The 16,612-nt window shown below is 36.9% G+C and overlaps 1 pseudogene; it reads left to right on the top strand.

Moving 5' to 3' along the window:
- The first annotated feature begins 10,597 nt into the window (after positions 1-10,597).
- Positions 10,598-16,145, top strand: LOC120196924 (annotated as a pseudogene).
- Positions 16,146-16,612: the final 467 nt, after the last annotated feature.

The raw sequence follows: 16,612 nt of genomic DNA on the forward strand, positions 1-16,612 counted from the left end.
CCTTCTCTTTCTAGTTATTTTAGTCTTCAAATTATTGGTACTGCCAGCATGTTTTAGAATTTAGATGCAAATTCCTTATACCTGCATAGTTTGTCTAGTTCTGCTTATATTGATGCTAATATGATCTTTTATCTCCTTTTTTTCTTATTCAATTTTTGCAGTTTGACTTGCTGAAATTTTGTGGTTAAATTTTGCTTTCCGTATAGATATTTTGTCTTTGAGAACTAATTAGCAGCTTTCAATAGCAAAATTAGATAATGAGTTAAAAGACTCCAATTTTTATCATGAAGTTTTCCAATAATGCGAAAGTCTTTAAAAAGAGCCTAGTTGTGAAGTTACAAATGTTAAGGGGTTGAGAATATAACCAAAAAGTATATAATCAAATGGTTGCCATAAATCTCAGGCTACTTAATATTGAATAAAGGAACTTATAAATGAGGGTTCGCTGGGAAGAAGAGGAAGTTATGTTTCATGCCTATTGACATGGAACACCAAAGCTCAGCTCCTTTCACTACATTATTTATCCACAATATTAGTACTTTTTCCTTTTCTAAGATGTCTTTGAAAGTTCCAAGGCGTGGTATATTTTTTCTTATCTTAATACCTTGGTTTTTGTTCCTACTAAATCTTTTCAACCTCGCTAATAACTTTCTCATGCTTCTTTTCTCCATGCATTTTCTGGCTTACAAGTGTGCAAAGCACCCCAAAGAAAAATGGCCATTCAGATGACGCTTCGCTAAGTCCAAAAGTTTTTTATGTTCCAGATCAACAAGATGCGAATTTGTCTATTGTCGTCTTCAATTGGTGCGTAAGTAACATAAATTATTGAAATATTATAGTATATTCTTTGATATATTTCATCAATTTTTATTGGGCAATGAAATTGTACACTGCTCAAAGTGGATCTAATTAAAGGGTTAGCCTCAATTGGATCAATGTTTTGGTGAGGACTTCGATCGATCATTCCTTGTTTAAATTGCAACTTTCATTTTGACTAATCGTTTATTGTAAACTGTTTGTAGTGTCTCCGTCAGTCGGGAGGTACCGAGTGTGAATATTATGTTTGTAAGTTCATGAAAGACATAGTCGAGAACGGACTTGAAGTGCTGGTCAATAAGAATGTAAGCAAACTTTTCTGATACACATTAGTCATATCATACATACACATTAGTCATACAACTATCATATGGACTTGAAGTAGGATGTTATTCTAAACAAATTAATGCAAGTACTTGTTAGCAAGACTGAAAACTTTGAATTCGTGCTACGATAATATATATATAATTTATATGGGAAGTTTTACTAATTAAATGTGTAAAATTTATTTTTACATATGCTTCAAAGAATGCATATATAAATTGGTCATTTTAGTACTCTTTGATAGTTATATACTTCACTTTAAATAAGTATAAATTATATACTTATTTCATATTTTTTACTTAGGTTGGCGATGGGAAGGAAGAATATACGGATGATGCAAAGAATGGGTATCTTATGTGGCAAACTTTATTATGCCGTGATATTTTGTATCGACATATGATTACAATATTTTTTATAACTTAATGTGAATATATTGTATGCAAATGGATTGCTTATATATAATATGATATATATATTTAGTATTATGAGGCATTAAATGTGATTTAGTTTTATTTATTTGTCAATCTACAATATATATATATAATTTACGACATACAATCACGACACACGAATGTGTGTCATCTTTTCTAATGACGTGTGCTTCAATGACACGCAATGTAAGTCATAAATGCGTGTCATAAATTTATGACACACAAATGTGTGTCGTCTTCATTTATGATAGGGCTTCAATGATGCGCAATGAGCGTCATAAATGCATGTCATAAATGTGTGTCATAAATGCGTTTCATAAAGTGGCTTCAACGACAGGCATTTGTGTGTCATCCGCACCCATAGATAACGCGCAATGCGCGTCATTAAAAGGGTTTTTTCTAGTAGTGAATGAAAGATGTGTACATGTTCCACAAATCAATATATCAAATATAGATGCACTCTTTATATTTTTTTTGAGCTGCTCAGTATATTTAATTAAAATAATTATAAGATAATATATGTTCAGAATCATTTTAATCATTGATAATATACACAAACTTTACTGCTGCAGCGGTTACTTGAATATGAATATTATAGAAAAAAACACCTTTCCCTTTTAATACTAACATCACTCAACTCAATGAGTTCAACTAACCCAATTGATTCAACTCACACAATCACATATATTTTTATAAAGCAAACTCAATCAAGGAAAGGTAAAACTGATAGGAGAAAATTTCCAGGTAAAACTCATGAATACAAGAAGTTAAAAACAAAGAGAATTAATCCTCTTGCCCTAAACATAGAGTGCTTAATCTATTTTTACACCACATAGTTATCCTATGTTTTTAGTATTAAACATCTTACATACCAAGAATCGATAAATAGAAATCAGTAAATGTTAAATAACCGAAAAATGTGATTGTCCATTTAAGATCAGTCTAGAGAGTCATGTTAGGATTCAGGTGACACCATCCTGTTATCCTTTTACTATCAAGAGAGGGAAGTTTTCACTACTTGTTAGCAAATAAGGTTGAGTGTGAATTAAGCTAGAGAGGTAGCTGAGCTGGTATGAATTACGTGAGGTTGTTGAGCAATGTGTGTGTGAATACATAGCCTTCTGTTATAAGATGGTTATTGTGCTGAGCTGTCATGAGTTAGTTACATATCAAAGTTGTATAAAAAGGGTATTAAGCCCTCAATGAATGCGTGGAATTAATTGAATACTCTTTCTGTGTGTTTAATCATCAAGTGAGTAATCCATCATGGTATCAGTCGCCATCTATTCCTGAGGCGTTTTGCTTCGCTACTTCAGCCATTGGAGTAGATAGATTCGTTGGCTGCTAAGACCTTCACTCACAAGAAGGTGAATGTCATTCTTGATGAATCGAATTTTTTACTCTGGAAACAGCAATTTCTGCTGACTATTCGTAGCCATCGGCTCGAACGGCTGTTGACTGGTTCGTTGCAACCTCCACCAGCCTTTGTAGCTGGTGCAAATGGTGAATCTGTGCCAAATAAATTGTATGATGATTTTATAGCACAAGATAGTGCATTGGCATCGTGGCTCTTGTCCACAATCAGCTCGTATCTGCTCTCTCAATTTGTTGGAACCGAGACCGTGGTGGCAGTTTGGAACAAGGTTTTGTAATTTTTTGCAAACCGCTCTACCATGGCCGTCATCAGTCTCCATTATAAGTTGCAGTCACTCGAGAAAGGAGATGACAACATGAGGACTTACTTGACTCGGATCAAGGAGGTTTTTGATGCATTAGCGTCGTGTGACAGTGCCATCTCCACAGCAGAGCAAGTCGCGAGTATTTTGAAAAGTCTATCGAGGGAGTACCAACCATATGTTGCCTTCATTACCACAATGAAAGACTCACTGTCTCTTGATAAGGTATGTTCGTTGATGATTAATGCGGAGACTCAGATTATTGGGTTTGATTCTTGAGATGATCTATTTCCTATTAGTGCACATGTCACCAATATGAGTAATAACTCTAAATCGAGTAATACATCTTCTTATAATCGATCTGATTATTACAATGATTCTGGTTATGCTACTCGAGGATGAGGACGTGGCAGGCCCAGGGTTCAGTTTTAGTTATGCGGCAAGAATGGTCATCTAGTGGTTGATTGTTGGCATTGGTTTGATCAAAATTTTTCAGGTAGGGGTTCTGGTCATGGTTACTCTAGAAATAACACTGGCAGTGTTAATTACTCAAGTATGGAAGCTATGCAAGTAAATGGTGATGTGTGTTCTTGCTGTACAAAATGACATGTTGAAGCTCATGCTATAACTGCTCATCGTGATTCCTGGGTGGTTGACTCTTGAGCATCACACCATGTGACATCTGATGCATCGACCATTGATCATAAGTCTGATTTTTCTGGCCCAAGTAAATTATTCGTTGGTAATGGTGTACCTCTTTCGATTCATGTTGCTGGTCAATCTGTTTTATGTTCTAATTCTCGAGCACTTTTGTTAAACGACTTATTGCATGTGCCTAAGATTACAAAGAATTTGTTGTCAGTGTCTAATCTTGCTAGGGACAACGGGGTTTACTTTGAATTTAGAGCTATAAGTTGCTGTGTCCGAGATGAAAGGTCTGGTGAACTTTTGCTGCAAGGTAAAGAACGAGGTGGTCTCTATTTCTTTTAAATGGATGTTGGTGCTGCAAGTAGTAGTCATGCAGTAGTTTATTCTGCACTTGCTTCAAATAAGTTGTATGAACTATGGCATAGGCGTCTAGGGCATCCTGCAGATGGGACCCTAGAACGAGTTTGAAAATCAATTCATGTAGTTGTTGATAAGAACTTGAATGAACAGTGTGTTGCTTTTCATATGGGTAAAATCCATAGACTTCCTTTTACTGATTCACATACAGTCTATACTGCTCTATTTCAATTAATCTACACCGATCTATGGGGACCTTCGTCAGTGGTTTCCAATGGTTACAAATATTATGTGAATTTTGTTGATGCATACACACGTCACACGTGGTTGTATTTACTAAAAGATAAGTCACAGACAATTCATGCTTTCCAGTTATTTCAGCAGCTTGCTTCTACACAATTTAATTCGAAAAAACAAGCTGTGCAGAGTGATTGGGGCGGAGAGTTTCGCAACTTGTCTCGTGTTCTCCTAACAGCTGGTATTTCGCATCGATTAACTTGCCCACACACATCTGAGCAAAATGGAGTTGTAGAACGAAAACATAGGCATGTCATTGAACTTGCCCTCGTACTCCTTGCTTAAGCATCTATGCCTCTTAAGTTTTGGGCTTATGCTGCAGTCATAGAAGTTCATCTTATTAACAGACTGCCAACTAAAGTCTTGCAAGGAGTGTCTCCATTTGAGGTGTTGTTTCATAAGAAACCTGACTATGCCGAGCTAAGAGTATTTGGTTGCAGATGTTTTCCATATTTACGCCCTTACAATCGTCATAAATTGGAGTTTATATCGAAACCATGCACTTTTCTTGGAATTAGTCCTCAACATAGAGGTTTTTTGTGCCTCACGGTAAATGGCCGAATTTATGTGTCTCGACATGTTAAATTTGATGAGTGGCAATTTCCCTTTGCAGCTGAGAGCAGTACTGGTACTTGTGGACCTTTTGGTACAACTATTCAATCTCTCGATGTTGTAATGACGTTCGTAAAGTTGGTAATGTAGCCTCTGAGACGTCTAGAGATCAAGAGGCTCCTGCTTGTGCTCATGACGATTCTGTAGATGATTCTGCTGGTTCATCTAGTGCTCATGAGGCTCCGAATGGGTCATCATCCATTAATGAATATCATACTAATGCTCCATCTCAACAAGAAATTGTTGTACCTAATGAATCTGTATAGGGGTCTACTGTTAATCACCACCCCATGTTGACTCGTAGTAAATGTGGAGTTTACAAGCCAAAAGCATATTCCAGTACTGTTAGTGGTAGTGTTCCAGCCAATGTTCATGATGCCTTACTGTCACCTGACTGGGCAGCTGCGGTTAATGCTGAATATTCAGCTTTGGTTCAGAACAAAAACCAGAGCCTAGTTGAGATGCCAAGAGATAAGAGCCTTGTGGGCTGTAAGTAGTTGTTTAAGCTTAAGAAGAATGTTGATGGTTCTGTTCATCGTTATAAAGCTCGGTTAGTTGCTCAGGGTTTTTCACAGGTTCCTGGTCATGATTTTCTCGATACATTCAGCCCAGTTGTTAAGTTTGCAACAGTTTATGTGGTGCTTGCGATTGTAGTTGCTAAGGGCTGGTCACTAAGACAGATAGATGTTGATAATGCTTTTTTGAATGGTGATCTGGCTGAAGATGTGTATATGAGACAGCCCCCAGGTTTTGAACAATTTGACTCTAGTGGCTCGCCTTTGGTGTGTAAGCTGAACAAAGCCTTGTATGGGCTTCGACAAGCCCCACGAAATTGGAATCAGAAGCTAAAAACAGTCTACTTGAGTTATGTTTATAGTTTCACGATCTGATGTTTCATTATTTGTCAGACTCATGGATGGTTTCTGCACATATCTCTTGGTATATGTCGATGACATAATAATTACTGGGAATTCAGATGATGCCATTAATGATGTTGTGCGAATGTTGAATGAAAAATTTTCTCTCAAAGATATTGGGGAACTTTCGTTCTTTCTTGCCATTGAAGTCAAAAGGAAAGGTGCTAAATTAGCACTTAGCCAGAAGAAATACGTTCTAGAATTGCTGGAACGAACAGACATGCTTCGAGTTACTCCAACCTGTACTCCTATGATAGCATCCTTGAAAGGATCGAGTAAAGGGAGTATGTTATTGTCTAATGCACGAGAATATCGTAGCATTGTTGGTACATTATTATATGTGTGTCATACACGACCTGAAATTGCTTTCTCCATTAATAGGGTGGCTCAGTTCATACAAGTACCATGTGAAGAACACTTGGTAGCTATTAAGCGTATCTTACGCTATCTGGCAGGTACAGCAGACTATGGTCTATTATTTTCGGCTGATGATACTAGACTATGTGTAAAGGCCTTTTCCGATGCTGATTGGACTGGAGATGTTGGTGATAGGCGATCGATAACTGGTTATGGAGTGCTCCTTGGTAATAATTTAGTCACATGGGTCTCCAAGAAGAAGAAAATAGTTTCACGTTCAACGATGGAAGCTGAATATCGTAGTATTGCTGAAGTTGCTGCAGAAGTAACGTGGGTTACTGCTTTACTAAGTGATCTAGGGGTGAAATCGTCAGATGATCCAGTTGTTTGGTGTGATAATACAAGTGCAGTTGCAATGTCTGCTAATCCTGTGTATCATGCGAAGTCAAAACATGTTGATCTTGATATACACTTTGTTAGGGAGAAGGTTGCAGCAGGTTGTCTTAGGGTGAGATGTTCCTGCTAGATTTCAGCTTGCTGGTGGGTTTACTAAACCTTTGACAGAGGCACCATTTCAAGTTTTTCGAGACAGACTTCATGTTTGTCCTTGTTAAAAAAACAGAAGAAGGAAAAAGATGGGAGAATGTTAGCAAATAAGGTTGAGTGTGAATGAAGCTAGAGAGGTAGCTGAGCTGGTATGAATTACGTAAGGTTATTGAGCAATGTGTGTGTGAATGCATAGCCTTCTGTTATAAGATGGTTATTGTGTTGAGCTGTCATGAGTTAGTTACATATCAAAGTTGTATAAAAAGGGTATTAATCCCTCAATGAATACATGGAATTAATTGAATACTCTTGCTATGTGTTTAATCATCAAGTGAGTAATCCATCACTACTCTATGAAACCAGCCTCACACAATGCCTTCCTCTCTAAGAGTCAAGAGAACCAAGCATTTGCACAAGACTCATGGCTTACTCTTTACTTGGAACAGGCAGGATAGAGGAAAGCCACAAGAATTCGATTCAATGAACCGAACCCAAGTCCAATCACCTTGTTGCCCCCACTCGGGTTACAAACAAGCGCTACCCCACTCGGAGAACAACATATGCCTCAATAACCTATTTAAATAGCTTGCATTTTCAATGTATCAACAGGGATTATTTTTTCTTTTCAGTTTCTGGCTTCGATCATATAACATTAATAAACACTTGACCTTAATCTAACTTTCCAACCTCGAATTCACTAAATCCTTACCCCTTTTTATCTCTTATTCTTTTCTGCGGCTTTAAATATAACAACCCGAAAAATTAGAAAAAGAAAAAAAAATTAATTAAGTAATTTGGCAGAATTTGGGGATTAAATTAAAAAAATTTAAAACTTGTAGCCTGTTTTAGAGTTGAAGAAAATTCAGGGACCAAGCCCTGAATTATCCCTAGAAGTGTCGAAAACCTTTGTTTAAATATGTGCAATTGTCTGATTCATATCAGAACAATTGCTAAGTTTTCTTCCTTCCAACGCCCAACTTCCAAATCAAATTTCGACGTCGTCCGATCTCCAATCGTTATTTTGAAACCACCATCGTGTTCATCATCGAGCGAGGAATAAACCCCTTAAATCAATTGAAGTGAAACGCTGCCAAACGTCGTGAATTTCAAGTTAAAGTCTCAACCTTTTTTTAGCACCATCGTCGAGAAAATCTTAAATTCATCACCGATCGTTGCTTCGTTTTCGACACCTCTCGCACCATCGTGTTCCTTGTGTCATTCCGAGTCCAGCGGTGTCCTCCTTGTCTCCGTCGGTAGTGGCGCGTGAGGAGGTGAAGTGGTCAAAGTTTTCGATTTGTTGAAATCGAGCTCTCCACCGTTCAAAATTGTGAACCGAGCTTTGAAAGTGCCTCAAAATCGCTTAAAATAATTTTTAAAATTTTTTTCGTAATTTTTCCGATGCCAGAAAGTGTCCCAAGCGCCCCTACGCACCGCCACTGCGCGTGGGGAATGTTCAAAAAACCGGTTTGACCGGTTTTGAACCGATTTGACCGGTTTTGACCCGACCCGTTGACCGGGTGTTAGTTTTGTAATTATTTTTAAAAGGGTGCTAGTTTCGTAAATATTTTTAAAAATGGTGATAATTGTGTAAAATGGTTGATCGTCTGATGACCTCTTTTGACCAGAACTTTGATCGACATTGACCGGCCATTAAACGATCGTTAACCTTTTTCGAATATACCTATCCTGACATTTTTAGACGTCCCAAATCTGTTTTTGGGGTCTGTTTCACCAAATTCGAACCTAAAAGTCTCCAAATAGTCAGTCAAACCCATTGACTTTGACTTTGACCAAGAATTCAAATTTTCAGAAGGTCATATTTTATGTTTTTCGACGTCCTTAATCTGAATCTGAAGTCCGTTTTGCCAAATTCTGACCCGAAATCCCTGAATCGAGCTTGTGAACCCAAAAGGCTTAGTATTTTTGCATTTTTGATTATTTATTTGAGATATGGTTATGAAATTAATTCAGTAAGATATTTTATGAAGGTACTTGTGTTTCACCTGAGCGAGGATCAGTTAGGTCTGATGTTGTCCGTTCGTCAGATCATCCTGAACCCCGTACTACGAGAATTACCTGTAGGTTTTCGTAAATTATTTTAAATAAAGATTAAGATTATTTATATTAAGATTCCAATATGGATTTTTCCAATTCGTAGGATCTAGCGTTGCAGCAGAGCGAGATCGACAAACCCAGTAGTAGGCTTCCCTATCCGATTTCTTATACTGTTACAGGTGTGTTTCCTGACGGTGTTATCTTACAGTTTTTAACTATATATATCTGAATTGTTTTATATTATGAGGATATTAAATATTTTATGAGAAAATATTTGGTGTTCTGAATAATATTTATTTAATGTCTGATTTATCGTATATTTCTGATATGGTTTATAGTTACAGTATTTTTGTACATGATTTCTAAATATGGAACATTTCCATATTTAATGGATTAATTATCGTTTTTACTCCAATGCATACATGTTTATTATTGTCATTGGGGGTATGATTGAAGGAAGTATTCTCAGGTCTCTTTGCTGTGTGCAAAGGTAAGCCTTACAGTTTCACAGGTCCCTTTGTTGTGTGTAAATGTAAGCCTTACAGTTTCTCAGGTCCCTTTGTTGTGTGCAAAGGTAAGCCTTACAGTTTCCCAGGTCACTTTGCTGTGTGCAAAGGTAGCCTTACAGTTTCCAGGTTCCTTTGTTGTGTACAAGGGTAAGCCTTACAGTTTTCCTAGGCTCCTCTGCTTTGTGCACAGGTTAAGCCTTACTGGTGTACATGTGGCGTACGGTTCGGGTGAACCTACACATTCTGGTGATAGGATGGGGTAGTGTGCATATTACTAAAATGTATTTGATAAATTGTTATTTTTATCTGAATTATTTTGATATGTTTGTTTTTATACATTGTATGGAGAACACTGGGCTTTTTAGCTCATTCTGTAAATTTTACCATTTTCAGATAACAGCAGACCGTAAGTTAGCAAATTTGGCATCAGGGGAGATCAACTACTTTTATTTTGTACGAACGTATTTCTCTATATGTTTTCCAGTTATATTTGGTGACATGCATTTTGCTATCGTTTTGGATATATTTGTATTATCGATATTTTGTTCCGTGTTATCTCCAATGTTTATAAGTTGTTTTAAATATAAAAAAGAACCTCTAAATGGGATATGTGATCACTTAGGTTTGGGTCTAACTTACAGACCGGATTTGAGGGGTTGCATTCCATATAACACTGCATCCAAATTTCAGATTACTAAAAGTCATAATTTTTAAAGCTTGAATTACAATTCATGAATGCTAAAATACATTATATATAACACAGCACCCAAATTTCAGCCTATCCATCAAGCTAGTTTTTCAAGGATTGCTTACGGATTATCAAGTCAGGAATTATGATTAAGACTTTTCTTTTCAAAATTGTTGAGGACTTTTTATTCAATAACAAATCACTTAAGGTTTATCTTTTAGAGCTGGAGTAGTATGCTTGCCTATTCAAAGAATACTAAAAAACTACTGCAGACAATTGTTGGTATTCTTACAAATCAGGGAACATCATGGGCTTGCAATTTTACCTTTATCAAGATATTCTTAAAAATGCACCCGGATAGAGAATGTCTTTGGGGTTTGAGGGAGTATCGGCCAACATTTTGTTCATAGGTTATTTGATCATAACCGAGACATAGGTGAAACTGGTTGAGTGTGGAAAAGAGTCTTTGGGGCATACAATGATGCGAAAGATTAGGGGTGTCAAGGATGTCGAAGCCAACTTCCAGCAAATTGTGAAGGTTAATGAAATTGGTCGGAGAGTGAAGCTTCCCTTTAAGGAACTCATGAAACGCAACAGCATGCCCCCTCTGATTATTGCCCTGATGCTGCAATTTTTTTGCAGTTTACAGTGATCAATATCATCATGTTTTATGCTCCTGTCTTGCTCCAAACAGTTGGATTCAAGAATGACGCTTCGTTTTTGTCCTCCATGATAACCAGGCTCGTAGATGTTTTCAGTACCCTAGTCTCAATCGGTACAGTATATAAGTTTGGTAGGGGGATTACTTCTTCAAGCCTTTGTTCAGATGCTCATAAGCCAGGTATACATCAGTTTTTAACATCTATGTATGTATGTTCTAATCTGTCACCGTGTTGACTATGTGATATCTATTGGGGAAACCGGGTTATTTAACACACGAACGTAGTTTTAAAATTGATTTGAAATATCAAGATCAAAACCACCATAGATTGCACAGCGGATAAACCCGTCAAACTATTGAATATTGAAACACAATGGAAAAACCGAATAAAGAACAATAAAGGAGAGAACACACCAAATTTACGAGGTTCGACAAAAATATCGTCTACTCCTCGAGCACCACACCGGATGATAACTTCACTATCAACAACTATTACAACAAATGGAATTCTTTAGAATTCCCTAAGTGAGAGAATGAAGAAAAACAAATGGAAGAGAGAACTTATTTTTGGGGAGATTTCTAATGGAAATACTTAGGCCTATTTATAGTTTAGTTTTAAGGACTAAACTTATAAATAACCTAATAGTTTAGGGACCAAAGATGAAATTCCCATGTTCACAAGTTGGCCACTTGTCAACTTGTCAACTTGCCTAATCAAAAATGAATTATCTCATGTGCACAAGTTGGCCACTTGCCAACCAAAGATGAATTATCCCATGTGCACAAGTTGGCCACTTGCCAACTTGTAAGCCTTCAACTTACCAACTTGCAATTTGCAAGCCACACGTAACAAATCTTCACATTGGCTTGAAATTACCAAGCCTACTCAACTTCTTCAACTCTGCAAATTTGATGAAGTTATTTTAATGTAGTGCCTCTAATTGCGCTCACAAGCGCCATACACTTGAAGGTACTCAAACTTTCAGGATGTTAACCAAGTTCAAACAATGATTGAACTTGATTACTGTTACCACCTTGGTCATCATATCTGTAGGATTTTCTACTGTCCCAATTTTCTGAAATAGAATCTTTCCTTCTTCAAAGATCTCACGCATAAAGTGATACCTTACGTCGATATGCTTAGTCCTTGAATGGTATACTTGATTTTTCACTAAGTGAATAGCACTCTGACTGTCACAATAGAGACTAATGTAGCTTTGAACAACTCTCAAGTCTTCCATAAACCCGTTAAGCCAAATTTCTTCCTTCACAACCTCTGAAACTGTCATGTATTCTGCCTCTGTAGTAGATAAAGTCACCGTAGATTGCAAAGTAGACTTCCAACTTACTGGGCTTTTGCAAGAGTAAACAAATACCCAATAGTTAATCAACGCTTATGCAAATCACCAGCATAGTCGGAATCAACATATCCAACCACAAACTGACCAAGTGCTTCATCCTATTCAAAAACTAAATCAACATCCACGCTTTGTTGGAGATACCGTAGAATACATTTCACAGCTTGTCAATGTCCTTTTCCAGGATCATGCATGTACCTGCTCACAACTCCAACTGTTTGTGAAATATCAAGACGCGTACACACCATTGCATACACAAGCTCCCAACTGCATTAGCATATGGAACTTTTGTCATATACTCTCGTTCTTTATTAGTTTTAGGAGATAACTGAGAACTAAGTTTCAAATGAGAAGCCAGTGGGATACTTACATGTTTGGTATTTTCATTCATGCCAAAACATTGTAATACTTTTCTCAGATATTGCTTTTGTGTTAAACAAAGCTTTTCTCTCTGTTTATCTCTACTTATCTCCATACCAAGAATTTTCTTGGCCTCACCTAGATCTTTATCTCAAACTCTTGATTCAACTGAGTCTTTAATTTTTCTATCTCCTTTTGACTCTTCGAAGCGATCAACATATCGTCAACGTACAAGAGAAGATAAATGAAAGATCCATCTTTGAGCTTTTTCAAATACACATGATGATCATATTTGCTTCTAGTGTACTTTTGCCTCCTCATAAAGCTATCAAATCGCTTGTACCACTGCCTCGGAGATTATTTCAATCCATATAGCGATTTGTTCAGCTTACAAACCCATTTCTCACAACCACCATCTTTGTATCCTTCTAGCTGAGTCATATAGATCTCCTCTTCTAAATCACTGTGCAAGAAAGTCGTCTTTACATCAAGTTGAGCTAGCTCCAAATTCAATTGTGCTACCAAGGCTAACAATATTCTAATAGATGAATGCTTCACAACAGGGGAAAATACTTCATTGTAGTTGATTCCCTCTTATTGAGCATAGCGTTTAGCTACCAACCTTGCCTTGTAGCGAACATCTTTCTTGCTATGAGATCCATCTTTCTTTGCAAATACCCATTTGCATCCAATTCCTCTTCTACCTTTCGGTAATTTTGCCAGTTTCCAAGTGTTGTTCTTTCGGAGAGATTGTATTTCATTATCCATTGTACTTTCCAAGCTTTGTATTACTTCTTGGTAAGTCGGAGGGATATCATCATCAACAACTGGAAGAGCATAGGCCACCATATCAGCAAATCAAGCAGGTCTGCGAATTTCTCTCCTTGGCCTTATAACTGCAAGTGGTTCTGGTGTCTCCAATGGTTCTTGGGTTTGAACCTCTTCATCTTCTGATTCTTCTATTGGAGTTAAAGAATCATCTGCATCAACTTATGGGATCATCGCTTGCTGAAACTCCACCTGTTTTGAAGTATGCTCCACCTGTTGTGGAGTACTACTTGTCTGGACAGCTTCATTTGTTACCTTCTTTACTAGGGCAGATTCATCAAAGGTAACATCTCTGCTACAAATTATCTTCTTGGTGCCTAAACACCAAAGGCGAAATCCCTTTACTCCATGAGTGATTCCCATAAAGAGAGCCTTATTTGTTCTTGGATCTAGCTTAGATTCTTTCGTATGATAATAACCAGTGGATCCAAATACATGTAAGGAATCATAATCAGTAGCAGGTTTTCCAAACCATAACTCCAATGGTATTTTTCCTTCTATCGTTGATGATGGCAGATAATTGATGAGATGGCCAGATATGTCACAACCTCAACCCAAAATGTCTTACCTAACCTAGTATTAGACAACATACATCAAGCTTTCTCCAATAGTGTTCGATTCATACGCTCTGCCACCCCATTATGTTGTGGTGTATTTCTAACAGTGAAGTGTCGAACAATACCATACTCATGGCAAACGTCAAAGAATGGGTCACTTTTATATTCCCCTCTATTGTTCATCCTAAGACGTTTGATCTTTCTACCAGTCTATTTCTCGATCATATTTTTCCATTTAAGGAAAATTCAGAGCACGTCATCTTTAGACTTCATCGGATACACCCAAACTCTTCTAGACAAGTCATCTACAAAAGTTACAAAATAATGGTTTCCTCCCAAAGATGGTGTCTTTGAAGGACCCCATACATCTGAGTGAATATAATCCATGATGAATTTTGTATTATGTATAATGGTGCCAAACTTCAATATCTTCTGCTTTCCCAGTCTGGACTTAGACTTTGATCTCCCTCTCCTCTTTGGCTTTTGACTTTTCAAGTGACCTCTTGCCACCATGGCCTCCACTCCTTTGTACTTGCTCTCCTTCTTGGTTTTCTTCCTAAGTTCATAACTATACAAAGCAGCAGTTACATCTTTAAGGTTAACATTATCCTTACCATGAAGTAACGTTGTCTCAAGGTGCTCAAATTCATCTGGAAGAGATGACAACAACATCAAAGTCAAATCTTCATCTTTGAAGGTTTCATCCATGCCCAATAAGTCTGCCACTAGCTCATTGAACGTAGTGATGTGTTTATTCATATTGGTGTCTGGTTGATAATCAAATCTGAACAATCTTTTCTTCATGTGGAGATGATTCTGAGAGTTTTTCTTTAGGAATTTTTCTTCCAATGCTTTCCACAGCTTACATGCAGAAGTCTCGTTCTTGTAGCCATACTTCTTCTCCCTGGAAAAACAAGATCGAATCATGTTGCACGCCAAACGATTGATTGTTCCCCATTCTTTCTCCTCCATATCTACTGGTTTTTCTTCCTCAATGGTGATGTCTAGACATTGTTGGAATAAAGCGTTTAACACCTCGCCTTTCCACATGCCAAAATGACCAGATTCATCGAACAACTCTACCGAGAAGTTTGCATTTGACATCACCCTCCTCGCCGGTTTAGATGAAGAGCTTGATGTCTCAACTGATCCGTATTTTGGCATTTTAATTCTATCGAAGAATATTCAATAGCACGAACTGTATCTTTTCTGCAACGTGGCCACCAAGATAACCTCAATCGAAGCTCTGGTATCAATTTTTGGGGAAACCGGGTTATTTCTCACATGAACTTCAAAATTGATTTGAAATATCAAATATCAAAACCACCATAGATTGCACAACGGACAAACCCGTCAAACTATTGAATATTGAAACACAATGGAAAAACCGAATAAAGAACAATAAAGGAGAGAATACACCGGATGATAACTTCACTATCAACAAATATTACAACAAATGGAATTCTTTAGAATTTCCAAAGTGAGAGAATGAAGAAAAGAAAATGGAAGAGAGAAATTGTTTTTGGGATGATTTCTAATGGAAATACTTAGGCCTATTTATAGTTGAGTTTTAAGGACTAAACTTATAAATAACCTAATAGTTTAGGGACCAAAGATGAAGTTCACATGTTCACAAGTTGGCCACTTTCCAACCAAAGATGAATTATCCCATGTGCTCAAGTTGTCCACTTGTCAACTTGTAAGCCTTCAACTTACCAACTTGCCAATTTGCAAGCCACACATAACAATATCTGCAGATTGCAATTGGAGCAATTCTTTTACACAACCTGCACGCCACAGATTCACTAACAAAAAACCTAGCTATTATCGTGGTGGTGTATATATGTAATGGCTTTTGCTTGGTCATGGGGTCCTCTTGGTTGGTTGATACCCAGTGAAACATTCCCTCTCGAGACAAGAACATTCGGATTCACGTTCACGGTTAGCTCCAACATGCTTTGTACCTTCATCATATGCCATAACTCAAGCATTCTTGTCCATGTTGTGTCATATGTGCGCCTTTATATTCTTCTTCTTCGCCGCCTGGATATTACCATGGGAGCATTCGTCTTGTTCTTGTTACCAGAGACGAAAAATGTGCCCATCGATGCCATGGTCTACACGGTTTGGAATAAATACCGTGTCTGAAAAAGTTTACTGTTTTATAGGATAATTTTAGAAATATTTTTTAAATAATTTCTTTACAATATCTAATAATTACTCATAAAATTCTGCAAGTTTTATTTTGATTTTTAGTAGAAATTTACCTATTCTCTTTCTTTTAGTCTTTTAGTTCATAATATATATGTGATATGTATCATCAATAATAGGGGATTATGTGGTGATTAATGTCCATTTTATGATTCATGCTCGGAGTTCATGATCGCTCCTCCTAATAGTTATACGTTTAAAAATCGAACCTAAGTTTCTCCTTAAAAAGTACAATGTACTTTAGCTTTGCACTCAATGCTAAGTTGATTTGTTTTCATAAAATATTTAAAAAATAATAATATTAAATATAATTTCATATTCTTTAAATTAAAAATTATAATCTAATAGTAATATTATAATTGGAATATGGAAAATTGAAATATTTTGCCGTAGAGATTGAAATT

The sequence above is a fragment of the Hibiscus syriacus genome, unplaced genomic scaffold (genome assembly GCF_006381635.1).
Source record: "Hibiscus syriacus cultivar Baekdansim isolate YM2019G1 unplaced genomic scaffold, ASM638163v2 tig00117034_pilon, whole genome shotgun sequence".
NCBI lineage: Eukaryota > Viridiplantae > Streptophyta > Magnoliopsida > Malvales > Malvaceae > Hibiscus > Hibiscus syriacus.